We start from the raw sequence: 19,882 nt of genomic DNA on the forward strand, positions 1-19,882 counted from the left end.
CTTGAATATTAGTACTGGGAAACACAAACAGAATTCCATTCTACAGCTGCGAAGGCTGGATCTTTTTGCCAGACGTTCAGAGGCCAGAGCATTTGGCAGCTCAGTCGGTTTCTGTTACTGAAACGTTATTGAACATGATTAACTGCTTGATCTGAAAATGTACAGTTTTGGAAAGCTCTCATGCTCACAAGTCTGGCTTCATTCACATAACATAAAAGCCAATAGCACTGTTATTTTACACGTCAGTCAAGGACCCAGGCATTTTTTTCCCTTTACACATAGTTTTTGTTACAGTAAAGATGTGCTCACAATTCAGCTATATAGACATGAGCCATTTATGAGCCAATTATACAGTTGAGGTCAAAAGTTTACACCCCCCTTTTAGAATCTGCATAATGGTAATTACTTTAGCAAAATAAGATAAAATAATTTATAAAAATGACCCCATTCAAAAGTTTACATCCCCTTTATTCTTAATACTGTGTTTTATTGTTTAGTGATAGTTGTTCATGAGTCTCTTGTTTGTCCTGAACAGTTAAACTGCCTGCTGTTCTTCAGGAAAATCCTTCAGGTCCCACAAATTCTTTGTTTTCCAGCTTTTTTGTGTATTTAAACTTTTTCCAACAATGACTGTATAAATTTGAGGTCCATCTTTTTCACACTGAGGACAACTGAGGGACTGAGGCAAGGTTCAAACACTTACTGGGGGTGAAAACTTTTTAAATCTGAAGATCAGGGTACATTTGACTTATTTCTGAAGGACAGTACTAAATGAAAAAATATAATATTTAGGCAAAATATTGAATAAAATCTCCATTCTGTTCAAAAGTTTTCACCCCTGGCTCTTAATGCATGGTTTTTCCTTCTGGAGCATCAGTGAGCGTTTGGACCTTCTGTTATAGTTGCATATGAGTCCCTCAGTTGTCCTCAGTGTGAAAAGATGGATCTCAAAATCATACAGTCATTTTTGGAAAGGGTTCAAATACATAAAAATGCTGGAAAACCAAACAGTTTGTGGAATTTTTCTGAAGAACAGCAGGCAGTTTAACGGTTCAGGACAAACAAGGGACTCATGAACAACTATCACTAAACAAAAAAACAGCCGGATCATTCAGGTAAGAAGTATTAATAATCAAGGGATGTAAACTTTTGAACAGGGTAATTTTGTGAATTCAATTAATATTTTCTCTTGTGGACTATATGTAAACATCTTTTATGTGAAATATCTTATTCAGGTCAGTACTAAATAAACAATAACATGCATTTTGTATGATCCCTCTTATTTTGGTAAAATAATTAACAGTTCTGAAAGGGGGGTGTAAACTTTTGACCTCAACTGTATTTGAGACAAGGATAAACTGGTCAAAATAACAACTGTCTGTTTCCATCAGATGCTGTTTCACCCTGAGAAGAAACGCCAGTCCATGATCTATCCCCAAGATTGGCGGTAATCCACTGAGTTTTCATTGTGAGCACATTAGTCAACTGTTATTTAGATAAGGGCCAAGTTTCATTTGAGACATTTTATGTTCCTCGCGAGGCATTTTTCACATAAGCATCCAGGGTATTTTACAAAAATCCCCTCCCTCTCTTTCAATCTGTCTTTTGAAAAAGAAACGAGGAGCGCAGTTACAAAGCTCCCTGCTGAGGAGGTGGACTCAGCCTCCAGGCTGATCATATGGCCGGCGGCCTGATTCGTGCAGCTCTTGACAGATATAAGCAGCCCAAATTTCCCCCTGTTTTGCAGTCTGCCGCTCCATGTGTTGCTTATATTTATAGCCCTGGCTGTAGCGTCCGTGCACATAATAGTTTTAGCATTGCTGCCACATTTCCAGTAGCAAACACTTCAGAGTGGTAGCAAAGGATTTGAGGTTTAAATATTGGTGTGCTTTTGAAGGACAAGAGCTCAAATGAGGCTTTTAGTGGTTGTTTTTCAGTGTGGATAGAAAAATAGGGGTTTTGACCTTTTGGAAGACTTTTTTTTTGTAATGGTGGTGATTTGTGTGCTTTGAGACTGCTGATGTCATGGAGGGATTTTGTTATGACATCTTACAATTCTGACTTAATATCATGCAATTGATATAAAACATATAAACTCGCAATTCTTAAATTTTTTCTCACAAAAGCAAGTTTTAACTCGCAAATCCAACTTTATTTCACAGAATTATGAGTTTATCTTGGAATTCTGAGTATTTTTCTTGCAACTGCAAGCTTATATCAGGCAATTCTGAGAAAAAGGTCAGAACTGTGAGTTTTTCTGACTTTTTCTTGCAACTGCTAAATTACATTCACACAAATAATTTTTTTTCCTCAGAACTGCATGATATAAACTCGCAATTATGAGTTATAAAGTCAAAATAGTGTCATATAAACTCGCAATTGTGAGAAATAAAGTCAGAATTGCAAAGTCATTTTTTTTGTTAGTATTTTATTAATTTATATCTTGCAATTCTGACTTTTTATTGTAATTCTGACTTAATTTCCTCAGAATTGTGAGATAAACTTGCAATTGCGAGTTATAAAATCCAATTCAGCTGCAAATTTACATTCTGGCAAATCTGACTTTGTTTCTCAGAATTCCATGATATAAACTTGCAATTATGAGTTATAAAGTAAAAAAAAGGCATATAAACAATAAATAAAGTCAAAATTGCAAGATAGTTTTTTTTTTTATTGCAAGCGCAAGTTTGTATCTCACAATTCTGACTTTTTTTCTCACAATTCTAATTCTGACTTTATTTCCTCCAAACTGTAAGATAAACTTGCAATTGCGAGTTATAAACTCCAAATCTGAGGGGGAAAGAAGAATGAAGAATTGTGAGTGTATATCTTACAATTCTGACTTAAAAACACGCAACTGATATAAAAGATATAAACTCACAATTATTATTATTATTATTTTTTTTTTACAGTTTTTATCTTACAATTCTGACTTTTTGTTTTGCAATTCCAAATTTATTTTTTCAGAATTGCAAGTTTAAATCCAAGAATTTTGAGTATTTTTCTTGCAACGGCAAGCTTATATCATGCAATTCGGAGAAAAAAGGTCAGAACTGCAAGTTTATTTCTCGCAATTCTGAGAAAAAAAGTAATGTTGAGTTTGTATCATGCAGTTCTGAGATAAAAGTCAGAATTGTGAGAAAAAATGTTGCAAATGTTATTTTTTTTCAGTGGCAGAATCTGGCTTCTATACATATCTTATGTCCCAAGAACAGGTAACAGATTACTTTAAAATGTTTTGTATATTTGTATGTTTAGATATTTATACTGCAAACAATACAAGAATACTGAGTAAGATTTTTTTGTGCAGTGTAAAATGTTTTTTATTAGATCAGTTTGTAAACGATCTTACAACTATTATATTGTTCTTCCAGGTAATGGATATCGAACAGCTCTCCATCTATATCCATCTACAAATACCCCAGCAGTGGATCTGGCACAGCGCAGGACTTATCAGCCGTCTGTAGAGTGTAGCCCTGGGTTACACATGAAACAATGGCATTCTTTCAGTTAACACCAGAGACACTAGGACCCAGCGAGTCTCTTCCCTCCTCATCAGGCTCCCTTAGTTCCAGAGCTCAGTGAGCGGTCTCAGAACAGAGTGCAAAGAGAGAGAGAGAGAGAGAGAGAAAGAGGGAGGGAGAGAAAAAAGCCAAGTGAATGTTAGAGCCCACTGTGGTCACTGCTGAAATACTGAATCTGAGAGAAATGGAGGGATTAACCAGTCGGATTTAAAAATCTGGAGCTCATGCGGAGGCAGCCAATCAGGGGACGATCTGGATTAAAAGGTTTGTGTGTGATTGATCATTCTTGCTGTAATCTATCAGGGCTTTCTGTTTTGTCAGGAGTCAGCCGGCGTGCGAGAGCATTCGCAGGCTATATAGACGCCACTGGGAGCTCCAGGGCTGGTGAGTCTAGTTACGTGTGGGACATGTGCTACTTACACCGGATGAAATATTGTGACAGCAGAGACAGGAAAGAGGGCACGCTCCTGTCACTGAGGAATGGAAGTCTCTGCAGCTGTAAACAGTGTTGGAAGAGGTCTAGACCGTCCCTCGCTGAGCGTGCCTCAGGGGTCGCTCCCTCGCTGTCCTAGCAGACCGGTTGATGTTTTTCTTGGTGCCGATGAAGTAACATCTCACCCTCAGGGGGTAGGGCACTCTGTTCTGGTCGGTATTGTTTGTGTTTGATGTTCTCGAGTTCAGCACCCAGGGTTCTGCGTGGGGAACTTTGCTCCGAGACTTGTCAACAAATGCAGTGTTAAATAAAGCAGCCACCGAGTGAAGTTCGAATGTGCTCGCTGGGTGGAAAACAAGTCAGCGTGGGGAAGAAGTGAGCTACATCGCTCCAAACGATTTAAACCAAGGAGACAGAGAGACTACTAGGAAACTATGCAGTGAGCACTTGTGTGTTTGTTTGTTTGTGTGTGTAGAGTTTTCTTTCTGTAAACACAAAAAGTGTGTTCTCATTCCTGTCCTGCAAGGATAAATAAGCATGTTTTTTTACTATTGATTATGTTCTAGTTTCCGATTCAGACTAAGCTTTCTCATTGTAATCTGATTTTACTTGCAATTCTCCAGTTCAGCTGTCTTTTTTCTGCACAGCAGCTGAAAGTCTTGTCCTAGATGCATGCTCTGTGTCAGCTTTTTGCTTTGCAACTGTAATCCTGCGTTCTCTCTGTTCATTTGCATTCATGAGCATTAAGTTCAGCTCATCCACAGTGAACCGCATGAATGTGTTGGTACACAGCATGTCCCGTGGATTTATTGTCATTAGAGCTGGACTCTGGTAACTCTGGCCGTTCTGCTGAGCTCTGAGCTTTCTGCGGTCGCCTGTCTGCAAGTCTCTTTACCACAGTGCTATAGCAAGTTCTTTCTGGGAATCTGAGATGCTGAGTTTGTGTTTTCCACAAGAGTTTCCATTTTTGTCTTAAAAAATACTGAAATACCTTGATGGCAATGTCCCTTTTGGAAAAAGCTCATGGCTGTTTTGCTGGAAAAAATGAGCTCTAGGATTTACAACCTACTTGTAGATGTTTCTATAAATACGCAGAGTACAATGAAGACAGTTTCGGGCTGTTTTATGCAAAGCAGCATGTCGTGCCGCGCTGTAAGTTTTCCCTGACCCTCTGTTTCCATGGCCCCCTCATGTGGCCGCTCTTCGCTGCCTATAGCACGAGCTATCTCCGCCTATGAAAACACGGCATGTGATTGGCTGATCCTGCAGATGCACAGGAAGTTCAGGGTTTCTAATAACCACCCAGAGACACAGTTACCATAGAGACAAAGATAAGCCCCCTTACTAAAAAAAAGGAAAAAAGCCTGCATGTCATCACAGCAGCCTGCAGAAAGCGTCTGCTCGCTCTCTCTCTCTCTCTCTCTTCTGCCAGTTCTCCTATTAGCAGCTGCTCAAACAGTACAGCCCCTGCCTTATGAAGGTTGCCTCAGGTTTTCTTCTCTCAGCTCTCTTCAAATGCACTCTGCACTTAACGTGAGTTCTGCTTTGCTTTTTACAAACTTTCCTCAAATCCTTGATACGTCGTTACGGCGCTCGTGCACTCACTCGTGTAAACTTCTGGTGAGCGCCCAAGATCTGGAGGCTTTTAACAAATCTAAAGCGTTGACCCGTGCCTAGAGGGCATGTTTGTGCTTTTGTGTGCAACCCTTTCCTGTGGTTTGCACAGACCGTAACGTTGTCCGTCCGTCTGGCCAGAGCTATTTGTGGGATCTGATGTAATGGCAGGCTGTGTGTAATGTTGATACCACCGGCTGCACGTTAATTGATTTCAGGAGTATTGTTGAGGCTGTTAAAACGCTGCCTCTCAGACCAAGAGCATTTGAAGGACTTGAGGCTACAGCCTGGTTTTAGCAAGCATCTTCTGCAAGTTTTTCCTCAACAGTTGGAGGGGAGGCTGTGGGGGCTGGGGTTGAGGAGCTGTTTTGTGTGACGTGCCGAAGGGAGGCAGAGCCGCCGGTGAAAGGGCTTCCTGTTGACGGGAGTCTTGTGTTATCTGAGGAAAGGGCCTGTTGGCAGGAAATGTGTCAGCCGCTTGTTTTCTTTAAAGTAAGAGGATGTGTCGTGGATCGCTTGTTTCGTCTTCGGCGGGAGGTTTGGCGAGGGGAGGGAAATCGCTTTCCTCTGAACTTTTGTGAAATTCGATACATGTTGCCTTGACAATTTCTCCTCAGTTGGTGCACGCCGTCGTTGTCATCACGGCATGCGAACAAAGCCTCTTAAAAGATCCAATATCCTCGAGCAAAATTGTATGCCCCACCATACACCCTTTTAAATTCAAATGCCATACAAATTCTTGCCCGAAAAGTGACTGTTATAGTTTTGATTCGGTTGTCGGTGCAGTCTTGGAGGAGGGTTTATCCGTGTCCGTTTACGCTCGCTGCAGAGACCCCATCTCTCATTTGGCACATTTGCATTTCAGCAGATTAAGCATCAGAAGTTTCCCAGTACGGTGGGTGGCTGTTGGCCCGGGGCGTGCAGAGAGCCGGCATTATTTAAGCACGCTGGGCCGCGGGACGAGACTAGGGCACCGTCCGTCCGTCACAGTTGAGAGGTGAAGCTGGCTGCCGAGGAGGTCAAGGCGCTTTTTATTTTGAGGCAGTGGAGTGTGGGGCTCCTCAGCGGTGCACCTCGTCTTCTTTGTCTGTCTGAGATCTTGTAACAACAGCCAGTGGGTTGTCAACGGACGGGGTTTTGCGCCGCCCCTCATGAACATTAAACAGCACGGCAAATCTGAGACGAGCGCTCGACGAGGCAGAGAAATATGTCAAAACATCAGAGGAGTAGACAGGCAAAAAAACACCTGATGGGAAAGAATGGGAAATATGCATGACGGTTCAGATTCGGAGTTTCGCTCAACGCTCTACTGTCGCTCGTCTTCGAGAGCGTAAAGTGAATACGGAAGAGGGTAGATTCAGATAGTCCTATTAAATATTTTCGCTTGCGATTTGCAGCTGAATTCTCCAGGGCCGTTTCCTTGTGATGTGTAGCTCGGCAAACCGTTGGAGTCTGTGATAAAGGTCTCCAGTCTAAATGCATCTCCTCATCGGGTGTTCTGTCGCGTGTGACTGAAAGCGTCACGTCCTCAATCAAAATGAGGCCATACATCTTCACCCCTCTGTGCTATCTCCTCTCTATCGCTCTCTCCCCCTGGTGACCTTCAAGCTTTTTATTTTATCTCTATCCTAGTGATTAAGTGTCTGGAATGCATGTGATGATGGTGGCAGCCTAATGAATGATAGACCCTTGGCAGTTGTAGCTTTGGGAAGCACGTTTACTGCTTGCTGAGCTCTGGCTAAAAATGAGCTACAAAGCCATGTTTTGAATATCTCATATCTCATTTTAATCTAAAATTAACTTCTACACCACATTTTCTTTTTTTCCCCCCTGTTTTTGTTTTCTTATTTTTGGTGCCTCTCTGCTTGCACAGAAGGGAAAAATAACTGTAAATTTGATGTAAACACTTGGGCTTCCAGCAGAGAAAAATGAGAAGTGTGGCTGCCGCAGAAATGGCTGGCCACTTAGGTCCAGTGTGAGTGCATGACCGGCTCTCCAATGCACTGGAATTATGTCCCCAGCCGACCGCTGCCGATCAAATAATAACAGACTCTAGAATGGTATTGACACTCAAGTTCACACCTGGGTCAAAAGGCCCTGTGCTGCAGGCACAATGGAGGATTGTGCCCCAAAATGCTCACTGACTGCAGCGGCTCTACAGAGCTTAATTGTCAGCGCTCTAAGGAACGTTCTGATCTTTTCAAAACAATGTGTTTGTGAACACTTCACACTTTTTATAGCTTATAATTAATGTAAGGGGTTTGTTCAAATCCCTAGAACTAAGTATAACCTTTAAAGCGTAACTCGTTCCACAATGTTTGTGCTACAAACATGAAGCCGATATTTAGGAGGTATTATTTTTGTAAGTGACATTCAACTTTTGCCTGCTGCATTATAAAAAAAGGCAAAAAGCACAAACATAGACTTATATTCATAAATGGACTAAGGTGATCCGGATTCTATACAGTTGAAGTCAAAAGTTTACATACACCTTGTTGTTACCTGAATGATCCACAGCTGTTTTTTTCTATTTCTTTATTGATAGTTGTTCATGATTCCCTTTTTTATCCTGAACAGTTAAACTGCCCGCTGTTCTAAATCCTTTAGGTTCCACAAATTCTTTGATTTTTCAGCATTTTTGTGTATTTGAACCCTTTTCAACAATGTCTGATTTTGAGATCCATCTTTTCACACTGAGGACAACTGAGGGACTTATATGCAACTATGACAGAAGGTTTAAACGCTCACTGATGCTCCAGAAGGAAAAAAGTGTGAAAAAAATGGATCTCAAAATCATAGTCATTGTTGAAAAGGGTTCAAATACACAAAAATGCTGAAAAACCACAGAATTTGGGGGACCTGAAAGATTTTGTGGATCATTCAGGTAACAACACAGTATTAAGAATCAAGTGTATGTAAACTTTTGAGTGGGGTCATTTTTATAAATTCAACTATTATTTTCCATTAACTATTAATTGATTCTTCTTAGGTTCAACATTTGATTTATTAATAGTTTAAAATGAAAAGAAGTCATGTGTTTCTCCTCTGCGTTGAAGTACTGCAGAGGTGGCTTTGTGTGTTCGGGGCTGTGGTTCTGGGCCTAGTGGATCAGTGTTGTTAAGAGGGCTTGCATTGTTCAGACTGATCCTACTGTCCTCTGTTCTGCAGGCATCAAGGGCATTGAGAACTCTTTTCTATACAACACAGTGGACGCGGTCTATTCCCGCTTACACTGAGGAACGGTCGCCCAAGGACACAGGGGCACACGCATTCTCAAACACAGATACGCATACAGGTCATGCAAGAGTCAGGCAAAATGTCGAATGTACTGTAGCTGATTGGAACAGTCGGCAGCGTTTTATGTAGTCGGAGTAAAAGGCTTTCGAATCTAGCTATAGCCTTTAGAGGCGGTTTATTAAAAGTACCGCACTTCCGCCGTGGGCTTCATACAAACCTGCTGAGTTTTCTGCTCATTTCAAACAACTCCCAGCGGAGCTGATGCCCTGATTGTTTGAGAAACCTGACAAGTGCGAGCCATCTCAGAGTTCAGCTTGAACACATCCTCGCAGGCCGGATCTCATTCGGAAAACTCGGGAGAATCAAGTCATTTCCATCTTCTCTCCCGATCTATCATCAGTGTCATATTTCATTGATATTGCTTTCATTTTTGTTCTGTCAGGGAGGGCACAGCCCTGCTGTCGAGCATATAAACAACTGTATTTTACAGGGCTCTTGTGCAGCGGGGTGGCTCTCAGCTTCATTTTCAGCGCACTATGGTTTGTATCATTCTCTCTATTCGTCACACACACGCACGCACGCACACACATCCTGCGCCCAATCACAAGCCCAAGGCAGAATGTGTCTTCAGTGAATGACTGTCACCTCTCAGTGTCAAAACACATTCAAAACATTGTTGACATCCAGGCACTGACTCTGCATCGATTTACTACTCAAGCAAAAGTGTTTTATCATGGTTTTTTTGTCAACTTGCTTTATTTAGTTAGAGAGTGTAAATTCTTTGCTGGTGGCTTCCTCAAAGCTGCGCTACATTTGCTGCTTTTAATGTGCAAATCACCTCGTTCTGTGCCGCCACCACTTCCCCTAGATGCCGAGCAACAGCCAGTCCGCCTCTGCTTTCACGCTTACGCACTCCGCTCCTCTCTTTTTTTTTTCCCTCTATAGCACTTTTCTCCTTAGCTTTACTTAGCAGTGTGCCCCCAGTCCACTTGACCTGTTTTCACTCAATAACTGTTCATTTAGCCTGGAAAAGGGGACCGTTTCTAAAGCGGCATCCCGGCTCCTTAGGCTTTATGAACGAGCTCATCAGATGAAGAGGGGTTGTAGAAGTGTTAGTGACTCGTGGAAAGCCCTGAGCCTGGCCTGAGCCCTCATTAATGACTTTAGAGAAGCGGCCAGCGCTGATGAGCCTAACCCCTCGAATTACTCCGCTTTCGTGTGAGCCAATGCATTGTAATGCTTGTTTGAGTTTAATGAAATGCCAGATGAGGATCGGTTCTTGATTGGGAGAGGGCTTGGAGTGCTCTGGGAGCCATTCCCGGTTAACAAGTGCGAATTTTGGTTCGCTGGATTACACGAGAGCGGTTTATTTTCTCGAACGTCTGATTTTTTTTAACATGGTAGTAACATGCTGGCAGAGTTTGACAGTTCTGTGAACGGCACGAGGATAGGGGTCTGTTGACTGACACTGAGACGTCTCCGCTGGGGGTGACGCACCAGACCACACCAGAGGAGGGACAGTGCGGCGTGGGGTTAGAAACGTTGCGCATTTGACAGCTCCTCTATTTTGCACTTCTAGTTTTTCTTTTTCCATCACCCCCACCACCCTCGGCCTCCTCTTTCTCTCTGTGAATTTCTGTGCATCAGCACCTTCCCTAAGGTGGACGATCTAATCAGGACGGTATCATTTCTCTCTCCTGCGGCAAGCTTTGCCTCGGCAGCACCTGTCAAACGCTCTCTGTCAGAGGGCAGAGTGACTTTGAAACCCTACTAATGACCCAAGACAGCTTTTCTCTCACGATCTCATCTGCAGATCTTGAAGAAATGTGCTTCATCTTGCATACAGATGGTTTGTCCAGTGGAACTTGTGGTGATGATATGAGAATTAAATGTTTTTAAAGGAGAATTTAAAATTAGCATTCTTCAATGAGATGAGCAAAGAAATAAGTTTTTTAATATCTAGCACAAAAGTGGACAAGGTTCATGTTTAGTAATCTAATATCTATTTTTTTTAGACTATTGTTTTATTTAGCAATTTGACAGGGAAGGAGCTATTTTACTTTTCTTGCATTTAAGAGGTATTGTGGCAAAAGTTTTTTGTGTCAAAGCCAAATTCTCCTAAAATAAACAGTTTTGGCCAAAATTATTAGAACACTAGTATTTTCACAAGCTAAAAATGGTTTTAAGTCAGTTGTTTTTATCTTTCGCTGTAGTGTGTCAGTAGGAAATATCAGTTTACATTTCCAAACATTAATTTTGTAATTAATTGTAATAATCTTGTGAGATTTTTGTTTGCACAAGGAGTCTGACAACAGCCAGCACTCCACACTGAGATCTGATCTCATCATCATTTGGTTTGTCTGGATTCTGAAATATGAAATGAAGAAACAGAACAAACTGAGACAGACTAAATCCAGAAGAACTGTGGCAGCCTCCAAGATGCTTCAAGAAACCTATCTGCAAAGCTACAATACTGTTAAAAGTTTTAGGCACTTGTGTAAAAATGCTGTATAATGAGGATGCTGTCATATATCACAAATGTCCTAAATAGATTTTCTTCTTCTATTAACTAAATTAAGTCAATATTTGTGTAACCATCCTTTGCGTTTAAAGCAGCTTTTGCTTTAGGTGCACTTGTGCATAGTTTTTTAGGTAGCTTTGCAGGTAGGTTTCTTGAAGCATCTTGGAGACTTTGCCACAGTTCTTCTGGATTTAGTTTGTCTCAGTTTGTTCTGTTTCTTCATGTCATTCCAGACAGACTGGATGATGATGAGATCAGATCTCTGTGTCTCCACTGGCTGTTGTCAGACTCCTTGTGCAAACTAAAATCTCACTGGATTAGTACAGTTAATGTCAAAATGAATGTTTGGAACTGTAAACTGATATTTCCTGACACACTACAGCAAAAGATAGAAAAAACTGACTTAAAATCATTTTTAGCTGGTGAAAATATTAGTGTTCTAATAATTTTGGCCACCACTGTTAATATACATAAATATAAATGGTTCAACTGAGTGATCATGTGATGCAGTTGATTCTAAAATGTCATTGTCACATTTTAATGTTTTTGGTACCAACACAAAAACACCTCTGAAGTCACTCTTGCTTTTTAGTGTGCTTTTAGCGTGTTTGCCACCATCCCAGCTGGAGTGCAGTTTTCCCGTTCCTTGTGTTGCCATGACATTATCAACAAGAACAAACTTTGGGCTTGTGACAGTCAGCCTCCGCCAGTGTTTGCTAAAGATAAGTGAAAGAGCCACAGGTCTTCAGATGCCTCGACAACACACGCCAAAGGGAAAATAAAGAGACGGACCTCTGGCCAGCCATTGTCTGTTTGGAATGTAGATTCGTTCCCCTCTCTGCAAACACTTTCCACGCCAGAGCGCTAGGTGAAAGCGCTCCCTCGCTCTATGTTTTGTTTTAACTTGATTATCAAAAGAAAACCGCCCTTCCACGGCCATCGGCCTGCATTGTCCTAGCGGTTTGTCATATTTTTCCAGGCCGAAACAAATTCAATTGGAAATCTAATTCTGTTTGTGAGGGAGCTGATTAGCAGGGCAGCGTTTCACTGGGGACAGTTTATGGTGTGGTAATGGAATGACATGTATAAATTGTCATCTGACACACAGATTAAGTGAACCGGAGCACAGTAAACATCGCAGTCACATCTCCTTTTGGTTTATACCCTTCGCCTTGCTCTAGAAGGTTAAAATTCTTGGTTTAGTGGTTTTGTATAGAACAGGGGCAGAAATTAACTGATATTTGCGCCCAAGAGTTAATTTCTAATCTTTCTAAGGAATTTTAAGGGCTACTGTTCTTGAATTTAAAGGATTAGTTCACTCCAAAATTAAAATTGTCTGATAATTTACTCACCCCCATGTCATCCAAGATGTTCATGTCTTTCTTTCTTCAGTCGAAAAGAAATGCGGCTTTAAAGGACTCTACACGATCCCAGCCGAGGAATAAGGGTCTTATCTAGTGAAACGATCAGTCATTTTGTAAAAAAAACATGCTCACAAATGCGTGTCTACAACTTCACACATTTATTATCAGTTTCAATTTATGTCATCGTAATACTGTAGACTGTTAACAATAAAATGTTATCAACGTCAACAAAATCGATTATACTGAAGTAGTGTAATAGAAGAATGCATCTTTGTTTATTTCACTTACTGTTCAGTGCTGCTCAAAGGTGCATGTATTTACACAACAAATGCATAATGTAAATAGCCTACTGTACACAAAGTACATAAATTATAGAATTAAAAAAAACATGACCTATTAGAGGTTAGGCCTGCAATATTATGACAAAAGCATAACAAAAACTCGTCAAAATCACTGAATCTTTCTATACTGCAAAATGAACCTCTTACATCAAATTTGCTGTTATGTGTGTGCCGAAAACAAACCTTCGTCATTTTTAGTGGTGACTGGCCATTGCGTTCAGAAATTCGACAGAAACTTGTGTAATTTGTTTATAATACTCAAAGAAAAACTGCATCAAAGCATGTGAAAAAAACGACCCACTCAGATTTCGCTCCCCTGGTGATGTGGAAAGGGGATCTTATTATAATATTGCTGCCCCTTAATTTGCATCTTAGTTTCCACCCATGACACCGCCATTTTTTTTGCCATGACCTTCACAGACATAACCAACTTGGTTTTTATAACTTGTGTGTGTTTTAACCTAAACTTGTCTGTAGTTGACAGTTTAAGCGCAATAAGACATAAAAGATAAGTTAGTTTAATACTTATGTTATGTGACAGCCGCTTTCTGTGTGCATACTTCAGATGTGTGCGCTCAGAAAACCCAATATCAGAAGTTTAAACTAATATGGCTTTAAAGGGGTCATCGGATGCAAAACTCACTTTTACATGTTGTTTGAACATTAATGTGTGTTGGCAGTTTGTGTACACAACCACCCAATGATAAAAATCCATCCAGTGGTATATTTTTAATCTTTAAAAGTAATATCCCCTTTTTAAAATCAGGGAATTCTCAGCTTCTTGTCGGTGTGCCGTCAATCCACAATAGTTGATTGACACGAGCACCTTACTTTAGACCCACCCTCACCGAGCTGAAACAGTCCGACTCCGATCGCCATTGTGTCGACTTAGGTGCATGGGAAGACAAGAATGTCTCTGATTGAGCGATTGAGGAGTTCTGTTGTTGGATGTAATAATGAACATAGCAGTCGTCATTTACTCCCGACATCTGAGCCGCTGAAGACGCAGAGAATTAACGTTACTTTAGTTTTTGAAAGGAAAGCGCCAATCCCGATCTACATATGCGTCTATGTTTTTGCGAATCATTCGTGATGCAGCTTTACCCACAGCAGAAGTGAGTATAAGGGTTTTCTTAATAATGTGCTTGTTGGCAAGTTTCGCCACTAAACGCGGCTAAAGTAAACATTATGGCTTATCATCCCACGGCCGAGAGGGGCGGGGCGAGCAGAGCTCATTTGCATTTAAAGGAACATGCAACAAAATAGCTCGCTCTAAAAAGGGCTGATTTTGACAAGGCAAAAAGAGTGTTTTTCATTTTACCATTGAGAAATTTTAACCACACTATGTTATAGACTTATCATTAAGACCTTAAAGAATCATATCAACTTGTGGAAAATGGGCATCCGATGACCCCTTTAAAAATAGATATGATAATCAAAACCAAACAGATGTCTTTGGCAGAGTATCTGAGGTACAAGCTGTAAAGGCACAGCCCTATTCTGGAAAAGGGGGCGGGGAGCAGCAGCTCATTTGCATTTAAAGAGCCATGCACAAAAATACTGTGTTTCTGCTTCTGTTTCCAATAAATGATCTGTGGGATATTTTGAGCTGGAATCTTGTAAAAAGGGGCATAATAGGTGCCCTTTGATGGCGACAACCATAATAGAATTGTACAAGGGCATTTTTTGCCCCCTTATCTATCCCCTTATTTTGTTCATTTTGGTGGCATTTTTGCCCTAAACGCCTGGTATAGAACCAAGCGGTTGTACTTCAAGGTTACACCAAGGCCGCAGAATGTTCCTCAGGCGTCGCGTGTGCTACCCCAGCAGTAATTCCGCAAGGACCCCGCGTTCCTTCTTCAGAACGATGGGATAGGGAGATATGCATTTTTGGTCCGTGGCTGCACAATATTAACCTCAGCTCTAATTGCCTGTGTCAGCTGTGGGCAGGGATAGCGAGGCGTGATAACTTAATGCGCCAGTCCCGGATCCTGCTGACTCAAGCACAGCATGTGTTTTCCTGTGCCTTTCCTAGCCCAGGACAACGCTACAGAAATCTAAACAAGATGTATGCGCTGCCCGCGTCCCGTGCGCGCTCCTAAATAGTTTGTCACTGCCGCTTTAGAATTGGATGTGAATTGCGCTCATGGGAAGGTGGCTGAGTTGAAAACTCGTCTGGATGTAAACATATGGCAGGCAGTTAAGTGTGATAGGTGTGTTGGTGGTTAATTAGCAGAGGATAGGCAACGGAGACTGTGTGTTTGCGTGTGTGTTGTCGTGGCCTCGGCCTCATGCCTTTTGTTTATCTGGCACGCGGTCAGGCTGCAGCTGCGTCGGCCCGAGCCGATGTGTGTGTGTGTGTGTGTGTGTGCTCACACCTGCCCGCTCCTCTCCCGCTAATCAGAGCAGATTACACTCCGCAATTAGTCTCCCAACAGCTCATCACACCACGCCAAGACCAGAGCTCTCATCTCCTCAAAATCAGCCGCACTTGGCAGCAAAAGGCGACTGCCGAACATATAAGATCTCAAGGAAAGCGAGAGAGATCTTAGGAAAGGTAACTCTCGTTTCCCTGTCTTCTCTTGCCAGTGACATAGTCTACATCTGTTATCCGTGCCTGCTGTTTATGCTCGAATATGTGTTTATGGAGGGGGGTTTTATACGCCTGTGTGTCCTCCGCTCCTCGCAGGGCCCGTTAATCTGTCTAGATCAAATAAAAGTCGTCAGAGATGATAAATCCTGCTTGAGACCATCAGCTTGAGACCCCAAGCTTCGCCGTTGCTAGGCAACTGTGTCAGAGGAGCATTGTCAGATTGCGCGGCTCCACTTTTCCGCCAAAGCTTTGGCAGAAGGTACAAACACCTGACTCCCACAGATTAGGCAGCCTTTAAGAAAGTGCTCGCCTGCCACTGATCAAACTCTGGCTCCCGCTGATGTGCGTATGAGTGAGGTAGGGAGAGATTGAGAAGAACAGGATATATATTCTGATTACCTCTATCTGTCTCCTGCCCAGGTTTGAGAAGGATTCGTGCTCTTGGTAGATTTAAGTCTAGTGCTAGATTCAGGACACATAAAAAGTCTCTGAAAGTTTCTGAAATAAGTCTCTTATGCTTTCTAAGTCTGGATTTATTTGACCAAAAATATAGTAAAAACAGTAAAATATTATTACAGTTTCAAAAAACAGTTTTCAATTCTATTAGATTTAAAAATGTAATTTATTTTTGTGATGACAATGCTGAATGTTCAGCATCATCACTGCAATCTTTAGTGTCACACAATCTTTCAGAAATCATTCTAATATGCTAATTTGGTGAAAACAAATTTGCTTCTTAATATTTTTGTTGATTCTTTGATGAATAGAAAGTTCAAAGGACATCATTTATTTGAAATAGATTTTTTAATTAACATACATGTCTTTACTGACACTTCTGAACAGTTTAATGCATTTTTTAATCTAAACTGTTCTTTTATCCATATTTTATTCCCTGTTTACACACAATGATAGAGAGACTTAACATTTGAAGGCTGAGATGCACTCTAAATGATTGAGACGGTCGGAAATAAGGATGATTTCAGCTTATTAATGACTGCATTGGTGATTATTTTGTCCTTGGTGTAGTTTCAGAATGGTGTTGTGGCACTGTCAGAATATTTTAATAAGTTGTTCCACATTTGTGGCACACTGGGAAACTGGAGTACTGCCTCCAGCACTGAAGACATCACAGTAGGCCTGTAGTAAGGTAAATTCGCGCAGTTATTGCCGTTTTATAGTGTGCTTTAATTGTGCTGACATACATCGTGCTGTGTAAATTGAGTAAGTGTATGATGAACTTTTTTAACAGTTCTTTTCAGGAGAAAATCTGGATAATTAATTTGTGACCCTATAGTTTTCTTTTATGCCAAAATCATTAGGATATTAAGTAAAGATCATGTTCCATGAAGATATTTTGTAAATTTACTACCGTAAATATATCAAAATCTAATTTTTGATTAGTAATATGCATTGCTAAGAACTTCACAAGAACAAATATTGTCCTATCCTAACAAACCATACATCAGTTAAAAAAAAAATTACATTTATGACTGGTTTTGTTGGCCAGGGTCACATTTATCAGTTGCCCATTTTTAAAAAAACTGATCTGTAATGGCGGAATGCGGTCCTCAGTCTGAACAGATATATCTGAGCACAGATAAGATTAACATCTTCTGCTGGTTTTATTTTCCATGAGAGTCTATGGACCTTGAGTTGTGGGTTGAATTATTAGTATCATGGATTGTCTGTTCACTACATGGCAGCTGTTTCCTATAATTCCTGCATTCATGTAATGCCTGTGTTTTGCAAATGACAGCTGGGTTCATTTGTATTTTCACCTGGGTCAAATTTTTGTTTCCGCCACGGGCACAATTTCCATTTAATAATGCCACACTGCTAAAAAAAAATGGGGGGGGAAAAAACTGTTGACACAAGTATTTACAATTTAATGGTGTTCACCTTTGCACATGTGCTGTTTAATTGAGGAATAAATAATTTGCAACCATTTAACCTTAACTGCAAATCAAATGCAATGAATAATATTTTAATTATGCTGCGCCAGCACTGGCGGCGTGTGAGTATTTGTGCGTGCACATGTTTATGCGTGTGTGATTTTGACTGCCTAAATTTAGTGGTGCAGAGAGCAGCTGTTTTACTCACCTCATTAAGGGCTGTATCCTTTACAGATGAACTGCGCTGCCCATGCTAAGATCAGCCGTCAATGCACACGCAGCACTGCGTTTACACACAAGCTCACAAAAATATATACACTATATATTTGAGATGACCTCACATACACTCTTAAAAATAAAGGTGCTTCAGGATGCCATAGAAGAACCTTTTTTTATCTGAATGGTTCCATAAATAACCCTTAACGTCTGAAGAACCTTTCTGTTTCACAAAAGGTTCTTTGTGGTGAAAGAAGGTTCTTTAGATTATAAACAAGTAAGAAATAGATGGTTCTTTAAAGACCCTTTGATTGGATGGTTCTTTGTGAAACCAAAAATGATTCTTCAATGGCATCGCTGTGAAGAACCTTTTAAAGCACCTTTATTTTTAAGAGTGTAGACTTATTTTTAAAGACAACTTGAACAAAATGTTCTCTCTTTCTCTATATATAAAGGTTGGGGTCAGATTTTACTTTTTAATTTTTAAAGAAATTCATACTTTTAGTAAACAGTAAACATTGTTGCAAAAAAATTCTATTTTAAATGAAGACTGGAGTAATGACTGCTAGAAATTCCATTAACAATGGTAGTCACCCTCACCACAAATTATATATTATAGATATTTTTGATCAAATCCAAGAGCTTTCTGACCCTGCTTAGACAGCAAATCAACTATTACATTCAAGGCCTACCTGATCAGATGTGAAATACGTACCGATAAGTACATATCACCGCAGTTACCAACAGAACTGAACACTAGACTGTATTTTCGTACACAGTTATGATTACAGCTCCAGCTTTTTTTTTCCAGACATAACAAGCTTGCTCGGAAGCTCAGCTGGCAAGGAATTGGACTTAGGATGCAGAATCCTTGGGTACAAATCCCGTAAAAAACAGAATTCACAATGAAAGAGCTGAAGACATCGAAAAACAAGCTAAAATGGCATGCTTGCGATTGTGTTTTTACATCACATTCGCTTTCGTTCCTACTATCGAGTAGGTTTAGGTGTAGTGCAGATGATACGTTATTTTAAAACTTCACAGAGCATTAGAGTTTTAGTCCCACTCAACTCAACTCAGAACTGCGGTGACACACACAAAACCAATGTCACAAAAAACTTACCATATCCTCCTGAGACCCAGAAAAAAAAAAAGTATTTTTCATGCTATTACATCGTTTAGATCATTAGAAAATTTGTTTAAAAAGTAGCATTTTTTAAAAATGATATTTTATCCATATTTTGTTCTATGTCCTCTGTAGAGGACACTAGGTCTCAGTTTTTCTTAAAAAAAAATGACATGAATAGACATCAAAAAGGCAAAACAATTGGATTTTTTTTTTTAAATCACCAGTCAATTTTTAGGTATCAGGATTTTTTATACCAAACTTTGTTTAAGGATGATTCTCAACTATGTTATAAAACATATAACAAAAATGATCTCATATACCATTTTGTTTCATGCAGTATGTGTGTAAAAATTTCCATAAACTGGTTTTCCCATTAAACAAAGTGTATCTATACACTGTATCTAATTTGCATGTTAATTGACCAGATTTTCAAAATAATATCTAATATTTCATAAGAATATTGATATATTATTATTTATTTTCCTATTCAATTGTTATGTCTCCCAAAATGCATAATAAAAATGATTTTATGTCCTGTTTCATTACAGGAAGTCATATTTGGATTTGAAAACCCATAACATTTTCCTGAGATGTTGCTTTATGATAAACAATTAGAAAATGATTTAGATTTAAATGACAATTACAAAATATTATCATATTTCCATAAGGATGTAAAATTTTTCACTAAATTAATTTTTAGCCATCTTTAAAGACCAAGGAGACAGTGTGGTCTTGGTCAAACGTCCAAGATATGGTATCTCTAAAAAGCCCTGAATGTGCTCTGCACAGGACATCCAGGTTTAAAACTGTGACATGTGAATTCTCATAGAAGATCACAAAGATACGTTCATCTGTTTCAGGGAAACATCGCACTCTTTTAGCGCAATTTCGCATCAAATATGTCATGAGATGTACATGGCAGTATGTATTTCGCCTCTTGCAAAGAAGTTCCCAGTAGGGGTGGCACGGTACATGAAAAAAAACCCGAACCGTCCGGTTTGCTCGTCTCGGTTCGGAG

The 19,882-nt window shown here is 40.2% G+C and overlaps 1 protein-coding gene across 2 annotated transcripts in view; it reads left to right on the forward strand.

Annotated features, from left to right (window-relative positions):
* The first annotated feature begins 3,616 nt into the window (after window positions 1–3,616).
* Window positions 3,617–19,882, forward strand: part of foxn3 (forkhead box N3) — a 122,213-nt gene continuing 105,947 nt past the window's right edge. The window contains exon 1 of one of the 2 annotated variants that reach the window (XM_073826920.1): window positions 3,617–3,788. The gene's annotated coding sequence lies outside the window, so the exon portion shown is untranslated. Of the gene's footprint in view, window positions 3,789–4,280; window positions 4,397–19,882 lie in introns of those variants that run through there. The other variant, XM_073826921.1, reaches the window with a different exon arrangement.

This window comes from Garra rufa, chromosome 21 (assembly GCF_049309525.1).
Source record: "Garra rufa chromosome 21, GarRuf1.0, whole genome shotgun sequence".
Classification (NCBI taxonomy): Eukaryota; Metazoa; Chordata; class Actinopteri; order Cypriniformes; family Cyprinidae; genus Garra; species Garra rufa.